Source organism: Lepisma saccharinum, chromosome 18 (assembly GCF_977018435.1).
Source record: "Lepisma saccharinum chromosome 18, izLepSacc3.1, whole genome shotgun sequence".
In the NCBI taxonomy this organism is placed as follows: Eukaryota; Metazoa; Arthropoda; class Insecta; order Zygentoma; family Lepismatidae; genus Lepisma; species Lepisma saccharinum.
In genome coordinates this window covers 10620985-10638530 of record NC_139246.1, presented here as the reverse complement: position 1 = coordinate 10638530, position 17546 = coordinate 10620985, and the positions used below count along the sequence as shown (strand labels likewise).

Below are 17546 nucleotides of genomic sequence, written 5' to 3'. Positions count from 1 at the left end.
CTAGCAAGAGAAATTAAACCATCCTTGCCCCCTTATAAAATATTTTGTCGAATATAACACATGTATAATTTAATATGCAAATGCTTGTAAAATGATGAGGAAATTGAAAAACATCTTGAAAAAATAAAATTGAAAAACATATTTCCTAGAAAAATGAAATAGAACTTTCTTCAATATTTAATTCAATATGCAATAAATAGTTGATCAGGTTATTAAAAAGTATAAGAACAATCAAACCCATGAACTTTGGCGCTAATACGCTACCACCAGGCCACACTTTCGCAATAAATTTGAGGAAAATTCAAATACAGGGTTATTAAAAAAGAAACTGACACTTTGAAATGAATGTAACTTAAATATATTAAGTGTTGATAATAACCAAGTAACGGAAGACATTTAAGAAGTTTGATATTAAAAAATATTAAAACTAGGAAGATTTCTTCTAATGGGAGTTTTACATAACTGTGACATCAGAAGATTTGACACATGCATTAGAGCCAATTAATGCTTATTGTTTTAAGTATTAAATTATCCAGTTCTTCCTTTCATGACACTGGGAGTGTCTCAAATGGATGACGGTACAATGATCCAGGAGCATCTTTTGGAAAAATGATAACATCTGGTCGATCTGAATCGTAATCAACATCATTCTTCAAAACATCAGTTCCAGCAGATCTTCCATTACACCACATACAATTCTGTAACAGAAACTGTGTATAATGAAAGAGAAGCTAGAACTAAATAATTGACCTAGAAATAAAACACTATTCTGAGTGAAGTTAGCATATTGGTTAGGTACGTATTACTCACTATCTATAAACAAAAATGCATTAAGAGTATTAAATACTCTCGAAAGTAGACTAAATTTAATACTCTTAATGTATTTTTGTTCCGAGTGAAGTTTAAACCTAGATTAAAGTATCCTCTTTCGAAAATAAATTACCCTTTATATGTCATTTTCATGTTTATACACTTTCACATAGAGAGGCAATTTGTATATGTGTGTGGGGGAGAAGGGGGCAGGGACATCAGAACTTTTCCCAGAGTTTGACCAACAGGCGTTCAAGGACTGATCATTCATCACAAATTTCTGAAACCAAAACTCTCCTTTCTCTATCATATGTACTATTTGGTTGTGATGGGTTCAAACTACAAGATCCCATTTGATTTCATTTTTGTTTTTTGGCGTCAATTTTCTGCCACTTTCGGCTACATTTATCAACAAGTGGAGACACAATCGAACTGCTACTCTTTGTGCTGGCTCCATGTCAGAGTGGTTACCACACCGCTCTATGACGCCAGGGGTCCCAGGTTCGAATCTTGGTCTGGACATGGGTGTTCTTTGTGAGTATCCCTTCATCCATTTCATCATATCATCACCCATTCTCATATTTGCGATTAGTCAAAAGTGGCAAAAACGAAGTAAAATCAATGAACGACCAGACCGGGTGTACAGGGTGTTCACATGAAATCCCCCTGTTTTCAAATTACAATTTTGAGGAAACTGTTCGACATAGAGCCTTACGGTTTGCGGCATCATGTAAAGCAACTCAAAACGTTTCTCTTCTTCCTCTTCCTCTTTCTATAGGTGCTGAGTAATTAGCAACGATGACGACAGCACAAGTGAGAGGGCAGTGCGTGGTGTGGTATGCGGAAACGAAGTCGCGCCAATTTCAGTCCAGAAACATTTCAGACGTGCGTTTGAACGGGAGCCACCAAACGTAAAGACAATTAAGGCTTGTATGACAAGTTCCCAGCCACTGGGGGTGTTAACCGACAGATTCTGGCAGAAAACTCACATCTGATGAAACATTAGAGGAGATCAGAGATGCCTTCAAGAGAAGCCCGCGATCTCCGGACATAACCCCTCTGGATTTCTTCTTGTAGGGTTAGGTAAAATTCACGGTCTTCACCTGTACGTGACCTTCGTGGTCTCTGCAGGAGAATTGAGAATGCCATCAACTCCATATTGGCTAGACATTTTAAAGAAGCCCACGTTAAATAAATAATAATAATAAAAACTTTTTGAGTTGTTTTCCATGATGCGGCAAACCGCAAGGCTCAATGTTGAATAGTTCCCTCACAAGTGTAATTTCAAATCAGGGAGGTTTCACATATGAACACCCTGTACAAGAAATGGGCAATAATATTTCTTTATTTTTCAGTACTACTATTTCGGAGCAGTGTTAAAGCCAGCCACTTTTCTCCGGCGATATCAGATTTAAAGGGGAAACAAAATACTAATATTTTAAAATTGCCCCTTACCTCTGATATGTAATTAAATTATATTAAGCGAAAACTTCGATAAGGCTGCACAAGAAAGTCTCCACCCTTCCACAGCAAATTGTTGACTAACCGTTAAAAAAAAAAAACGCAAGAAGTTGAAATACCTTACAACAATAGAAGCTCAGATCACATTACACAATCCGTGTGCCTCGACTATGGCGAGGGTTCCAGATTCGATACAGGGAAGAGGCACATAGTGGTTCAATCTCACTTAAAGCTGTAGGTCCAGTCCCGATCAGCCAAGGACGTATTTGGGGAGGGGGTGTCCGGACCCCCCCCTCCGAAAGATTTATCAAGTACTAAAATAATGAAAAATTATTCGTTTAGCCGTTGTATAATTTCCTCTGAACTTATTGGAAGACAAGGATTATATTGGGATCAGAGAGCTTTGAATAACATGAAGGACGTATTTAGGGGTCCAGACCCCCCTCCCTACCACACACACACACACACCCGAAGGACTTAATAAGTACAAAAATTAAGTAATGAAAATATACTCGTTTAGCATTTTTTGTATAATTTCCTCCTTAACTTATTCGAAGACAAGGATTATATTGGAATCATACGGCTTTGAGAGCCAGGAAGGACGTATTTAGGAGGCGTCCAGGGGTCCGGACCCCCGAAAGACTTACCAAGTACTAAAATTAAGTAATGAAAATATTAGCATTTGTTACATAATCGATGGTTATTAATTTGCTCGGAACTTTTTTTAATCAGAAACTTACTTTTCTCCAACTACATATGACATCATTTTGTTATTCGATAAATATTAGATTATTCATCTATTTGACATTAATTTCATTGCCAGAGCACTTGTTTTTATGTAACTTATTCCGATCATATAAGCTACGTAATGAATATGCGCTGTTATATCTCTATTTTAATAGCTACAGTCTTTTTACCTAATCGTGTAATAATAATAGGCCTAATATAATATTAATTTATGTATTGTAATTAGTAGCTATTAATTTGATTTAATGTAATTATTTTAATTTAATTATTATTATTATTATTATTATTATTATTATTATTATTATTATTATTATCATCTTTGCACCTAAAAGGTATGAGGAGACAAGTGAGTGGAGAAGGTTACATAATTTAGAACTACATAATTTGTATTCATGTCCAGATGATATTAGAATAATTAAATCAAGAAGACTTAGGTGGGCAGGCCATGTGGCACGAATGGGAGAGGAAAGAGGAGTTTACAGGATTCTTGTTGGGAAACCTGATGGTAGGAGACCTGCAGGAAGGCCAAGACGAAGATGGAGGGACAACGTTGAGATGGACCTAAGGGAAATCGGTAGGGATGGAAAAGAGTATACAGAACTTGCTCAAGATAGGGAAAGATGGAAGGCCTGTGTTGCTGCAGCCATGAACCTTCGGGTTTAAGAAGGCTAGGGAGTTAGTTATTATTATTCCTGAGACACTTGGTTTGGACCCCCCCCCCCCAAAACATAGTTCTAGATACGTATAGTGATTAGCCTTTCTGTGCATACAGTGTACGTACAATAAAACACCTCTAAAACAAGAAACCCTACACCAGCTCTGCCGTTGGTTCTACACTTGCCCATTGTTGACAGTGGCGGCGATTGGGTTCCAAAACTGGGGTCAAGGACAGATGTAAAAAAGACTGAAATAAATTAATGAATGACTCACTCCCTCTATTTTTTTCAAGTTTTGGCCTCAGTGTTCGGAATCTAGTAAAAGCCCATGAATTCCTCAAAAATATCAAAATTTTCATTCACAGTTCGAATGCAAAATGTCAATTGTTCACATTCCCGACTTTTAATATCTGCTACCACGGAGCGCAAAACAGATCTCCCTAATATATCAACGATCTCGTTCTGAATGTCATGTGAGAGAAATTTGTAGCCAGAACGTCCTATCCACTCCCCTAGTTCATGCACATCGTCTTTTGAAACTCTTTAGTAAAAATGTTAACGATACCGTAACATCGCCCCGCAACTCCACCACGTAACGAACCGTAAAGTTCGTGGGATCTTACGAGTACCTAGAATGTTAACCAATTAATCAATGGGTGACGTAAGTTACTCATCATTCATCCTCTGATGAGAGCACTCGTCATTGGCATGACGAGTTAACGCTTGGCAATGAGAAAGGTACAAATAAATTAAGGAACTAAACTGCAGAAAAGACAATGGTCACTCGTTGGGTTTTGTGAACTTTTGAACCTGAATCATGGCTGGGTGTTAAGATAATTACCTGTCTATCTGATGAATTAGGATGAATAGAATATACGAAGTCCTCTGTTGGCTTCTCAATTGGTTGACCAGAGCGTCGTCTCACTTCTGCCCTACTGCTCTCCTAACCTCTTCTCCCTTCTCAACTCCAATCCAAAGTCAGTCCCCTCTCAGCTTGTCTCACCTCTATATCACTAGGCCATCGAGCTCTTCCTCCATGCCGAATCGTGTTTTTAATTGCCACTATGCAAACCGCCGACTCCATAGGCAGAAGAAACTACCTGTTTCCTGAATGCTCAGGAGGTTTGCATAGCACAACACAGTGCATTTTTTACATGCCTCAGAGGCTGAGACAACTGAGAAAAACAAGTGAATGCCCTGGTCAACGTGAAGCATTCAGAGAGACTTAATAAAATAAACATATAATCTTAGGGATTGATACGATACTCATAATTATATACTTACGTTAGTATATAGTAATAAGTCGTGTGTTTTGCTGTCTCTGGTCATACCCCCCCCCCCAAAGTTTATGGTTTAGCGGTCTCAGTCCCCCAAAGTTGATGGTCTAGAACATTTCAAATGTGTATTTAAAGTTAAGATCATGTGGCACAATTCAGAGTAAACTTTACAAGAGAAGCAAAATAATAAATTAGATCCTCTTAAGCAAATTATTTGGGGGGCTCTGCCCTCACATCGTTAACATTGGTGGGGGGCTCGAGCCCCCCCCCCCAAGCCCCATGGAGTCGGCGGCTATGGGTTTAGCATAATTCTGGAGCAAAAGTGAAAAAAAGTGTGTGTATGGGGGGGAAGGGGCAGGCACGTATCCAGGAATTTCTTTCGGGGGGGGGCTCAACACAATTTTTAAGGGGTATAGTAAGAACCTCACAATTGTATGTTCAAGACCAGTGGTGGCAATTGGGTTCCAAAAAGGTGGGGGGGGGGGTGAAGGGCGTTGCAAGGAAAGTTTACTTTCTCTTGGTAGACAAGGCTTAACATTAAGAGGCCATAATGTTGAGGCAAGAAAATAAAAATGGGGAGCAACTATCCCTTAAATCGTCGCCACTGTAAGGCCGTCTTTTTAATCAGAACGTGAAATCGGAACATTTTTTACCACTCGACTCCTCTGTTTCCATGCATTAACATTGTGTGCCGGAACAATCTCAGTATGTCTGTTTGTCCATTTCTTCTCATCTGGCATAAAAACATCTATGGTGTCTTTGAGTGTTTTTACGAAGCTGTTACACATGCACGGGATGGACAATCCACTCGACAACACGAGAATCAAATTGTGGGCTGCGAACTGGACGCAGACGAATATTTTTCTCTGATTCGAGCCTGAACACCACTAATGTGTCTTGTCCTCCCATGTTTGTAGCTCTTATAAAAGCCGAAACCCACCAAATTGTTCGGATTCAGGAATTAGCACCCACAAGTGTTCAAAAATGCCTGTTACAGCTTCCGCTGTCTTGTCATAAACCGGCACGAAACAAAGGAAGTCCTCTCGAATACAGGTGGATCGCGAAACAATTACTGCATAGTGAAAAACCTTCCGTTCCCAACACATCTAATGTTTCGTCTCCAGTGACGTGCCCAAGGGAGGGTTGGTGAGTTCATAACCCCATTTGACCCAGTAATAATAATAAAAAAATAAATAAAAAAGAGGAACGTCAAAGACAGGAAAAAATGGCAAAATCAGGACTGACCACCAAAAATAGTATGCGTAACCCCTCTCCCTTCCGTAAATCCTGGGCACGCATCTCTTTATCTGGACACATTTTTTAAAATCAACTCACCAGAAGTTTTTATCATTCCGTATTGGAGATTGAAGTAAGATGCGTTCTTCCTGCAGGTTTGGATATGATCCTTTAGGGAGCTGTCGTCTGCCTGCCTTCACACCTAACTTTAACAAGGCCCTAATTTTCCATCCTTGTGACTTGGATTTTCAAGACTTAGGAAGGTTTCAGACCGAAGGGACATGCGATACATGTCGACTGGAATGGGCCAATCAACAGCAACGTTTCACATCGTAGCGACACAAAAGGCCTCACAAACCTAATCTTCAGGCGACACGGTGTGAAATCTCCCTTATTAGGCCACTGTTATTTCACCTCGAAGTAGTAGCTCTTGTTGACAACAGAAAAAATTTCTCCTCAACTGGTGGGAATGCTCCTCAGTTTTCTTCTGTCTCCTATATTTTCTGTGCTTGTTCACTATACAGGCAACACCTTATGATTTGATATACACAGGACATGTACTATGTAGACATTTTAACGAAAAATCGGTTGAAGTGAAGGATGGCTAGGTGGCTCAGTTGGTAGAGCCCTGATTTAGGTGCTGGTAGAGCCTGCAATTTCCGCCTAAAATGTCTACATATGGAACATCTTCTTGCTTTCTCATCTAGACATTCATAAAATTTTCGGCTGTCTCTTTATGGTAGTTAAGTGTTTGAATGTGTTTCGAACTCAATAGGCTTAAACAAAAGTATTTTCTTATACCATGAAATTCTCGTACTGCATATACAAAATTTAGTTCTGGCAAAACTAAATCATCACTCAAAACTTTGATTTTCAGTTGATTTATGCAGCTTATTTCTGTTTTAATAAACCACTTCAATATCTGGTACTGCTGAAATATTCACTTTAGAGAGAGGGGGGGAGAGGGGGGCAGGCCTTGATCTCTTCGGCCCTCGAACCGAACTAGCACTACACTGAGGCCCTGGAAGTTCTGCTGTCGTCAATGTCTTCATTTTTGAATCACTATATCTTATAAAGCAACCAGAGGACGCTGACTGATCTGATCACCAATCGACTGTATGAATTGTCACACTTACCTCTGAAATCTCATTAACCGATTCTTTGTACAGATCAACCGAAAAATTGAATCCACGTATTTATATCCTCATTATATTCTAGAACGTTCCGCAGATAAAACGATTTGTTAATATTGCCAGTAATTGACTCCTTCTCTCATTCAAGAACGTACCCTCTCCCGCCTTCCAGAGATTAGAAATTACAACGAATCGCCCTACGTGTGGCGCTACCTTTGTTGTGCAGCTTCCAAATGCTGACAAGTCTCTACATAGTGCTCAAGTGCGCCGTGACAACACCGAAAGCGCAAGAAAAGTTTACGTGCAATATTATCAACAACAGGGTTATAGAACATTTCTCTGTCTTGCCTCGATAATTGTATATCTCCTTAAATCATCGTCACATTATTAAAAAAGCCAAAAACCTAATTTTATGTAGTGTAAAATAAAAAAAATTCTGGGGGGCCTCGAGCCACCTCAACCCCACCTTGGATATGTGCTATTAACAATAACAGGGTTATAGAACATTCTCCGTCTTGTCTCGATAATTAATTCTCTCAGATTTATGAATTTATTATCTTCACATTATTCAAGAAGCCAAAATCATAATTTTATCTAGTGTAAATAGAAAATATTCCTGATCGGGGGGCTCGAGCCTCCTGATTTCCATTTTGGATACGTGCTATTGACAATAATAAGGTTATAGAACACACTCCGTCTTGTCTCGATAATTATTTCTCTCAGATTTATGAATTTATTATCTTCACATAATTCAAGACGCCAAAAATCTAATTTTATCTAGTGTAAATTGAAAAATTTCCTGAGGGGAGGGGGCTCGAGCTACCTCATCCCCACCTTGGATACGTGCAGGGGTATAAAACATGCTCCGTCTTGCCTCGATAATTATTTCTCTCCTTACATTATTTTCACATTATTGAAGAAGCCAAAAACCTAATTTTATGTAACGTAAACTGAAAAATTTCCTGGGGAGAGGGTCGAGCCCCCTGTGCCCCATCTTGGATACATGCTATTATCAATAACAGGGTTACGGAACATTCTCCGTCTTCCCTCGATAATTATTTCTCTCCTTAAATTATTGTCACATTATTTTATTTCACACCGCAAGAAACCAAAACCTCGTTTTATCTAGTGTAAACCTAAAACTTTCGGGGGGGGGCTCGAGCCCCCTAAGCCCCCCTCTGGATACGTGCCTGGGAAGGGGGGCTAATCGCTGCCACTGATTGTTGAGTATTACTAGTTTGCAGTTATCAAAATGGACGATATTTAGGCCTAAATCCGTTCTTTATTTTGACTTTTAATTATGAACACGACTGAATCAATGCTTATTATTACGAAAAAGCCAGAAAATTACGTTCTACGTTAAATTGAAGTGAATGAAAGAATTCCAAAGCGAACATGGTTGCCAAATTTCTTAGCTATTATCCTAATAATTAGAGCCCGGAAGTTCAGGCATTTATTTTCGTTAAAATAGGCAGGCAAAAAGGCATTTATAATGTGGAAAATAGGCACTAAAAATGAAAAAAGGCAAAATAAACCGAAAAAAGGCACATTTGGAAGTCGCTTACTTTCATCTATAATTTTTGGCAAAATATTAAAATCTACATTGGGAAGAGCATTTCAATTTTCTCCGTCTTGATTGCACATAACTACAAGGTGTTTTTTTTAAGTTCTCAACATTCATTGATAGTCGTCTGTCAGAGAGAATGTTTTTCATAATAGAAAATGATCTGTCTACTTCGACAGAAGTTATTGGAGCATACATAAAACAAGCTAATGTAGCTGAACTCATTTTGGTAACAGCATTTTCACCTTTAAGAATATCACAAATTGTTTTCAATTGTTTCAAGTCCTCATTTGCACTCACTACCCGTTTGCACTTTTCCGCAACAGCTGACACCTTTTCTCCTGGCACTTCCATCATCTGCTGCATAGATTCCTCGTAGATTTTCATGGATGCTATAATTGTAATTGTCTCCGACAATGCACCATAATATGCAAAAATAAACTTGAATAGCACGGGAGTTTTTTCACTTCACGAATTGAAGCCGCTTCATTTTCTGGAAGAGCATCGATCACCTCACTGATTTTTTCAAGGTTGTTAGCATAATATATAGCTGCTCATATCCAGGTTCCCCATCTTGCCAAGACTGGTTGCGGAGGTAAACTAAGCTCAGGCGCAACTTCCTGAATTTTTAAGGTTTGAGAGGGAGATTTCAGAAATATCTTCTTTGTGTTCGAAATCAATCTGTCCACTTCAGCAGTCAATCATGCACAAGGAAATGTTAACCGAAAGGCAATATCCTAACTCAGCATGAAATACTTTTTTCTCACACTTTTCTCCTTCAGCAATGTTGAAACATGCGTGAGTTCAATATTACTTAAATAAGGCGAAAATTATTCACATAATAAACGGAAGAAAAATAAATGCCAACAACGTTTTTTGGGAGAAAAATAATTTATATACACATTTTTTTTAAAAAAAATTGTCAAATTTCATTGAAAAAGGCAAGAAAAGGCATTATAATTAAAAATAGGCAGTGGGATCCCAAATAGGCAAAATAGGCAAAATGAAAAGGCTTCCAAAACATTCGAAACAACATAAGAAACGTATATCCGGAAAAATTTTATCAATATATGCAGTAGATAAAAAGAGGCATTTTGCCAAACTTCCAGGCTCTACTAATAATCTTCCGAGTATTGAACTTTTCGGGGGGGGGACTTTTCTATTTCCGAAGGGGATTCCCTAGACACCCCCTGAATTCACCACTATTTCGGAGATATTTTGGTGTTTGAAATCCTAACCCCTTTCGTCACATCCTGAACGAATCTTCAGCGAGATTTTCAATATGTTATTCCTCATGCATTCCTGGACACTAAATTTAATTTATCTGGCATGATATGAGCCGCGGTAGCTCAGTTGTTGTGGCGTCTGACTACCATGTGAGAGACCCCCGTTCGATTCACGGCGGGGGAGATCCGGGATTTTTTCCACCTGTTCAAGCGGCTCCGTCGCCCACCCAGCGTCGTATAAAGTGGGTACCTAGAGGAAACTCTGCGGGATAAAGGCGGCCAGGGGCGTGGTGCTGATCACATCACCCCCACCTTCGGCTGTAATCAAGAAAGTGAGACACCCTATACGCCTTCATGGCGTGGTGCAATGCACTTTATCTGGCATGATACGGTTTACAATGCTTAATATCGCATTTAGTATATTCCCCGAGAGAAATAAATGTCAATGGCAACCAATCGTATGTTTCGCGTGGTTGCATACGTGCAAGATATGGTACGTCATTTCCGTCCAGAACATGTGAAGAGGATGGAAACATTTCCAGGATATGTTAATACTGACTTAAGATTAAAAAGTGTATCAAAAGGGGGGGGGGGGTCAACACTGAAATAATTGAATGATGGTGTTGATGATCGGAAAAAGGGAATTCAGGAAGTGAAGGCTCACCAATGCAGGAAAACACCAATTAAAAGGTATGGTAAATTTTAAGCAATACCTATACCGCGTTTGTTACAACCTGTCCCGGTTCCCGCGCTAGCTGATGCTTGGCTTTTCTCGGTGCTGGGGAAAGTCAAAGCCAGGCAGCCAATTAAAATACGCAACGTGGCAACAGCGTCTACGTAAGCGCCTCTCTTCTGGCTTCCATTCGCTCCTCGCTGTCCAGCAGACGATTTTTTCCTCGTTTCTCATTGGCACCGAAACTGTCGAGCGATCCCTAGCGCGGGAAACGGGACAGGTTCTAACAAACGCGATATAGTATGTTAAGGAGAGAACTAACCTGTAACATCAGTGCGAAAATGACGAGAGTGCTCCAGTTGGAAACCATCCTCACGATATTCACCTGCAAGTAATAATTACTAAAGTGAAATAGGAAACACGTCAACTTCTGCGATTCGTTGTCGATTTAAAAATCTTAAAGATAATCTCACAGTAAGTTGTTTTTTTAAAACATGTACAGAATATTTTAACGATGAACAAATGCAGCAGTTTAATAATTGAAGGGTTCGGGGGTAAAACGTGGTAGTAGACACAGTGGCGGCGATTGGGTTCCAAAACTGAAGGTAGGGTTCCAAAATTTGGGGGAGGGCAAGGGCAGTTAATTTTACATTGGTAAATAAGGTTTAGTATAGTGTGGGAGAAAAAGTTGCTAAAAGTGGGGGGCAACTGCCCGCCCTCGCTCCCTCCCTAATCGACGCCACTGGGTAGACATTTTGGTCATAATTGAGTTACAAAATGTAAGGAGCCGTTCTTCAGTTTACGCGTGGAATTTTCATGTCATGCAATTTGCATTGGGCTCATTGAAATTTGAAAGCTTTTGAAATTGGTAAACACAACACGGAAACTATGTATTTATCTGTAGTACAGCTTCTAATATGACCAAGATGTCACCACGTTTTACCCCCGAGCTCTTCAATTATATTTGTGTGGCTGCGAGTGTTCATATGTGAATAAGTACACTTTACCTGAGATAAAATGTTCACTGCTTGCACACTCGGTAATCTTTATTTCTTTCATCAAAGTTGAGACTAGGGATGGCGAAACGGATCCAGATCCGTAACTTTTGGATCCGGATCCGGATCCGAAAATTTCGGATCCGAGAGTTTCGTATCTCAATCCCATTATAATATTACCACACCTTAAAAGGTATTATGATCTTCGATTACAAATAAATTTTTCATTAGTTAGTCCTACAATAATTTTTTTCAAGTGTTGTTCCTAAAATACTTTGCTACGCATCGAGTAACACACTCGTGCACAAAAATAATCTTACTTGTTTAACATAAAATGTCAGAGGTGATTTTGTAAATCCCATTGAAACGAATATGTATTCATTCCAATGTATTGGAAATGAAAACATACATAAATGTGAGACATTCAATTCCAGGATGAAACCTTTGACACATATAACAAGATAGAAATGTTATACAAAAATTATACAATTCTTCTACAGTTACAGTTTTACAAATTAAAATAAAATATTATAATATATATAATTATATAATTACAAAGTGTAAGACTAACAAGGGAGGTTATCTAAGTGACCCCCTCCGATTTCCATGAAACTTGGCAAGCGTATAGTGGGGCCCAAAGGAAGAAATACGTGTTTTTTTATTTCAGCTAAAAAACTGTTTTTCAAATGTCAAGATGAGGACAAATTGAATTGAGGATCTGACCCCTGTGTCCCCCTCCGATTTCCATGATACTTGGCAGGTGTGTGTATAAACGGGCCCAAAGAAAGAAATACGTGTCTTTTTTTGCTTCAGCTAAAAAACTGTTTTAGGGGGCAAAACCCCCTCAAATGTCAAGATGAGGACAAATTGAAGTGAGGATCTGACCCCTGTGTCCCTCCGATTTCCATGAAACTTGGCAGGTCTATAGTGGGGCCCAATGGAAGAAATACGTGTTCTTTTGTTTCAGTGCTCCAGTTGGAAACCATCCTCACGATATTCACCTGCAAGTAATAATTACTAAAGTGAAATAGGAAACACGTCAACTTTCTGCGATTCGTTGTCGATTTAAAAATCTTAAAGATAATCTCACAGTAAGTTGTTTTTTTAAAACATGTACAGAATATTTTAACGATGAACAAATGCAGCAGTTTAATAATTGAAGGGTTCGGGGGTAAAACGTGGTAGTAGACACAGTGGCGGCGATTGGGTTCCAAAACTGAAGGTAGGGTTCCAAATTTTGGGGGAGGGCAAGGGCAGTTAATTTTACATTGGTAAATAAGGTTTAGTATAGTGTGGGAGAAAAAGTTGCTAAAAGTGGGGGGCAACTGCCCGCCCTCGCTCCCTCCCTAATCGACGCCACTGGGTAGACATTTTGGTCATAATTGAGTTACAAAATGTAAGGAGCCGTTCTTCAGTTTAACACACTCGTGCACAAAAATAATCTTACTTGTTTAACATAAAATGTCAGAGGTGATTTTGTAAATCCCATTGAAACGAATATGTATTCATTCCAATGTATTGGAAATGAAAACATACATAAATGTGAGACATTCAATTCCAGGATGAAACCTTTGACACATATAACAAGATAGAAATGTTATACAAAAATTATACAATTCTTCTACAGTTACAGTTTTACAAATTAAAATAAAATATTATAATATATATAATTATATAATTACAAAGTGTAAGACTAACAAGGGAGGTTATCTAAGTGACCCCCTCCGATTTCCATGAAACTTGGCAAGCGTATAGTGGGGCCCAAAGGAAGAAATACGTGTTTTTTTATTTCAGCTAAAAAACTGTTTTTCAAATGTCAAGATGAGGACAAATTGAATTGAGGATCTGACCCCTGTGTCCCCCTCCGATTTCCATGATACTTGGCAGGTGTGTGTATAAACGGGCCCAAAGAAAGAAATACGTGTCTTTTTTTGCTTCAGCTAAAAAACTGTTTTAGGGGGCAAAACCCCCTCAAATGTCAAGATGAGGACAAATTGAAGTGAGGATCTGTCCCCTGTGTCCCTCCGATTTCCATGAAACTTGGCAGGTCTATAGTGGGGCCCAATGGAAGAAATACGTGTTCTTTTGTTTCAGCTAAAAAACGGTTTTAGGGGGCAAAACCCCCTCAAATGTCAAGATGAGGACAAATTGAAGTGAGGATCTGACCCCTGTGTCCCCCTCCGATTTCCATGATACTTGGCAGGTGTGTGTATAAAGGGGCCCAAATGAAGAAATACGTGTTTTTTTTTTGTTTCGGCTAAAAAACTGTTCTAGGGGGCAACCTCCCCTCAAATGTTAAGATGAGGACAAATTGAAGTGGGGATCTGACCCCTGTGTTCCCTTCCGATTTCCATGAAACGTGGTAGGTGTATAGAGGGGCCCAAAGGAAGAAATATGTGTTTTTTGTTTCAGCTAAAAACTGTTTTAGGGGGCAAAATCCCCTCAAATGAAAAGATGAGGACAAATTGAAGTAAGGATCTGACCCCTGTGTCCCCCTCCGATTTCCATGAAACGTGGTAGGTGTATAGAGGGGCCCAAAGGAAGAAATATGTGTTTTTTGTTTCAGCTAAAAACTGTTTTAGGGGGCAAAATCCCCTCAAATGAAAAGATGAGGACAAATTGAAGTAAAGATCTGACCCCTGTGTCCCCCTCCGATTTTCATGAAACTTTGCAGGTGTATAGAGGGGCCCAAAGGAAGAAATACGTGTTATTTTGTTTCGGCTAAAAACTGTTTTAGGGGGCAAAACCCGCCTCAAATATCAAGATGAGTACAAATTGACGTGGGGATCATCTGACCCCTGTGTCCCCCTCCGATTTCCATGGAATTTGACAGGTGTATAGAGAGGCCCTATGCCCCTTGTTTCTTCCTATGCCATATTTACGTGGTTTCGGGGTCAGATCCCCACTTCAATTTCTCCTCATCTTGCCATTTGAGGGGGGGGCTCTATACACCTGCCAAGTTTCATGGAAATCGGAGTGGGAGACTTAGACCTCCCTTGTAAGTGTATTAATTAATTACAAATCACGCACGCGCGTACACACACTATATATGTATGTGTGTGTGTATATATATATATATGTGTGTGTGTGTGTGTGTGTGTGTGTGTGTGTGTGTGTGTGTGTGTGTGTGTGTGTGTATGTATATTAACAGGTAACAATATGTTATAAGCAGATTCTTTCTTTCCATTACTTTCCAAAGAAGCGCATGTAGGATGGCAAAACGGATCCGGATCCGAAAGTTCTGGATCTTGCTTTATCTATTCATACATCCTGCACTGCACATGGCAGACTAGTGAGGTTTTGTTGTCTGGACTCACAGCCACTATAATCTTGGGGCTTGTGTTGTCGTCCCTATATATTTGTGATTGTCCCTTCATCCACCTTAGCCGGACCCTGTGGCTGAGTGGTTAGCACATCACGCTGCGACGCCAGGGGTCCTGGTTTCGAATCCCGTTCGGGCATGGTTGTTTGTGAATATCCATTCATCAATTTCATCACTCATCCCCATATTCGCAAATTAGCCAAAAGTGGCACAAAAGCGAAGTAAAATAAAATAAATAAATCAAATCAAATCAAACCATCTTATCTTACCACCACTCATCCTCATCTTCGCGATTAGCCAAAGGGACAGACAAGTGAAGTAAAATGAACTAAACCAATCAATCAGTCATTGTCAAAGCAAAAATACTTGACCACAAGTATAATTTCTTGACTTTTCATTGACTTCTTAGCCTACTTGTTGATTTCCTTAGTTTATCTTGACTGGTAGACAGTGATGTGCGTCTACGCGTAAACAATGATAGTCTGCATTCTACACGTAGACTATTTTATACACTTAGATTACGTAATCTATGTAAACAACATGGCGAAAGGTGATAACTTAGCAAAGGGCGCCGTGGAATTAAAAGAAAATTATGCTGCATATCAGTTGCTGATGTGTGAAGAGAACTTTTCATACTCTTTCTTCCAAATTCGAACAATTTCTCACCTAGGAAGAAACCTAATATAGGAAATATTCTAGTGTTTTATGGGAAAAAGACCACTCTTGCCTCATGCCTGCCATCTGTTGTTGTTTTTTGCATCTTCCATAGTTGATAATAATACAAGAGAAGAGAAATTTTGTTGTAAATAGGATTATTTTCATTTCGTTAGGAACCAATACCGTTGAAAATTAATTTTTATGCACTTTAGATTGTCTACGTAAACTACAACCCAATGTAATCTACGCGTAGATTACGTGTAGACAACGCATGTAGACGTAAACCTATAGTCTACGGCACATCACTGCTGGTAGACCCCTGAAATATCATACAAGTGTCTCAAACGAGACCGACGGTCACCGACACTCAGTGGCGTGCCCAGGATTTTCGAAAGGAAGGGGTTACGTACACTATTTTTGGTAGTCATCTTTTCCTACATTTGACGTTCTTTTTATTTTTCGGAATACTGGGTCAAACCCTTAGGCACGCCACTGCTGACACTACAGCAAGCGAACGAAAACAAGTCTCTGCTCAAGTAGTGACTCGAGAAGGCTCCATCGATGAACGGGTGAGGGAGGGAGTGCATGGAGGGGAAAACGCGGCTGTTGCTACCAGCCGTTGTTCCGCCCACAAGTTTTCTCCCCTTCTCTATTGTTATGCGTGACCTTGCTCCACAGATTCCGGCGACAGGGTGTAAGGTATATTTCACACTGAAGCGGCAAGCGACACAAGGATTTCACTAATCGAACGCAGATTTGTACGGCCTGTGATGCCGCTATGGTGTGAAGCGTTGCTATTGATTGGTTAATCCACAAGCGGCATGTGTCGCGTGTCGCTTCGGTGTGAATTCTCCTTTAGTCTTCGTCTCGTATCTATTTTTACAAGGCCATCTCGAAACCATCCCTAAACACGAGGCGAGACGAGGTTCTGGTTATGCAAATAACTACAAAATAATTTGAATTAAGAACTACTCACCTTGTGCCAGATTTTCAGACCGCTGTTAGCTGCATACTGAGCCTCTGCGGTAACGTTTTGTTTGACCATGAATCGGCGAAGCGTTAAAATGAGCCCATTGGAATTTACACCTACACGATCGCCAATATGCAGACAAACGTTAAGTAATGCTTGTTATGCACGTGTGCTGGCGGGACCGAGTTTCCAGTGTAAATAGTAAAACAAAGAAAGATCTGTTAGAGAAGTGTGAAGTTTCATTTTAACAAGAACGAATTTCGGCTCGTCTGGTTGAAATTCACGTCCTTTCTCTTTCTTGTTAGTCTTGGAAAAGCGTGGTCCTGCTTACGTCATCGACTTCCAAGCTGAACCGGCAGTTTTTTGTTTTCTTGCATTATCGTATCAGTAGCGTGTAACAGAACATCGTTTTCGGGATCTATCGACAAGCGTGATCGGTCGTGTGTGCGATTGTGTATTTTACGAGCATTTAATGACACAAGAATTTAGTAGAACCAACTTCTACCCTTCAAACTACACCCCATCTCAACCTTGTCCCTCAGAACATAGTAAACAGAATGAGGAATCCCCTTTCGAATCCCAGGCTGGGCTGGTTGTTCTTTGCGAGTCTCTCTTCACAATTTCATATCGTCTCTCTTCAACTTTCGCGATTAGCCAAAAGTGGAAGAAAAGCGACGTAAAATAAACCAAATCAATCAATCAATAAATTAATTGCCTGTCTGGACAATGTTAACCTAAATGTCGTAATTTCATGTTCTTTTTCACACTAACTATTAGATATATGAAGATAAAATTTTAACAATGTAGTTTCAGACTATT

The 17546-nt window shown here is 39.6% G+C and overlaps 1 long non-coding RNA gene across 1 annotated transcript; it reads right to left on the bottom strand.

The window, feature by feature from the left end:
* Positions 1 to 211: 211 nt before the first annotated feature.
* Positions 212 to 17021, bottom strand: LOC146001838 (uncharacterized). Its single transcript, XR_014443612.1, has 3 exons — positions 16734 to 17021; positions 11106 to 11168; positions 212 to 698 (listed from the first exon to the last, which is right to left on the bottom strand). It is a non-coding gene; the product is annotated as an uncharacterized LOC146001838 (long non-coding RNA).
* Positions 17022 to 17546: the final 525 nt, after the last annotated feature.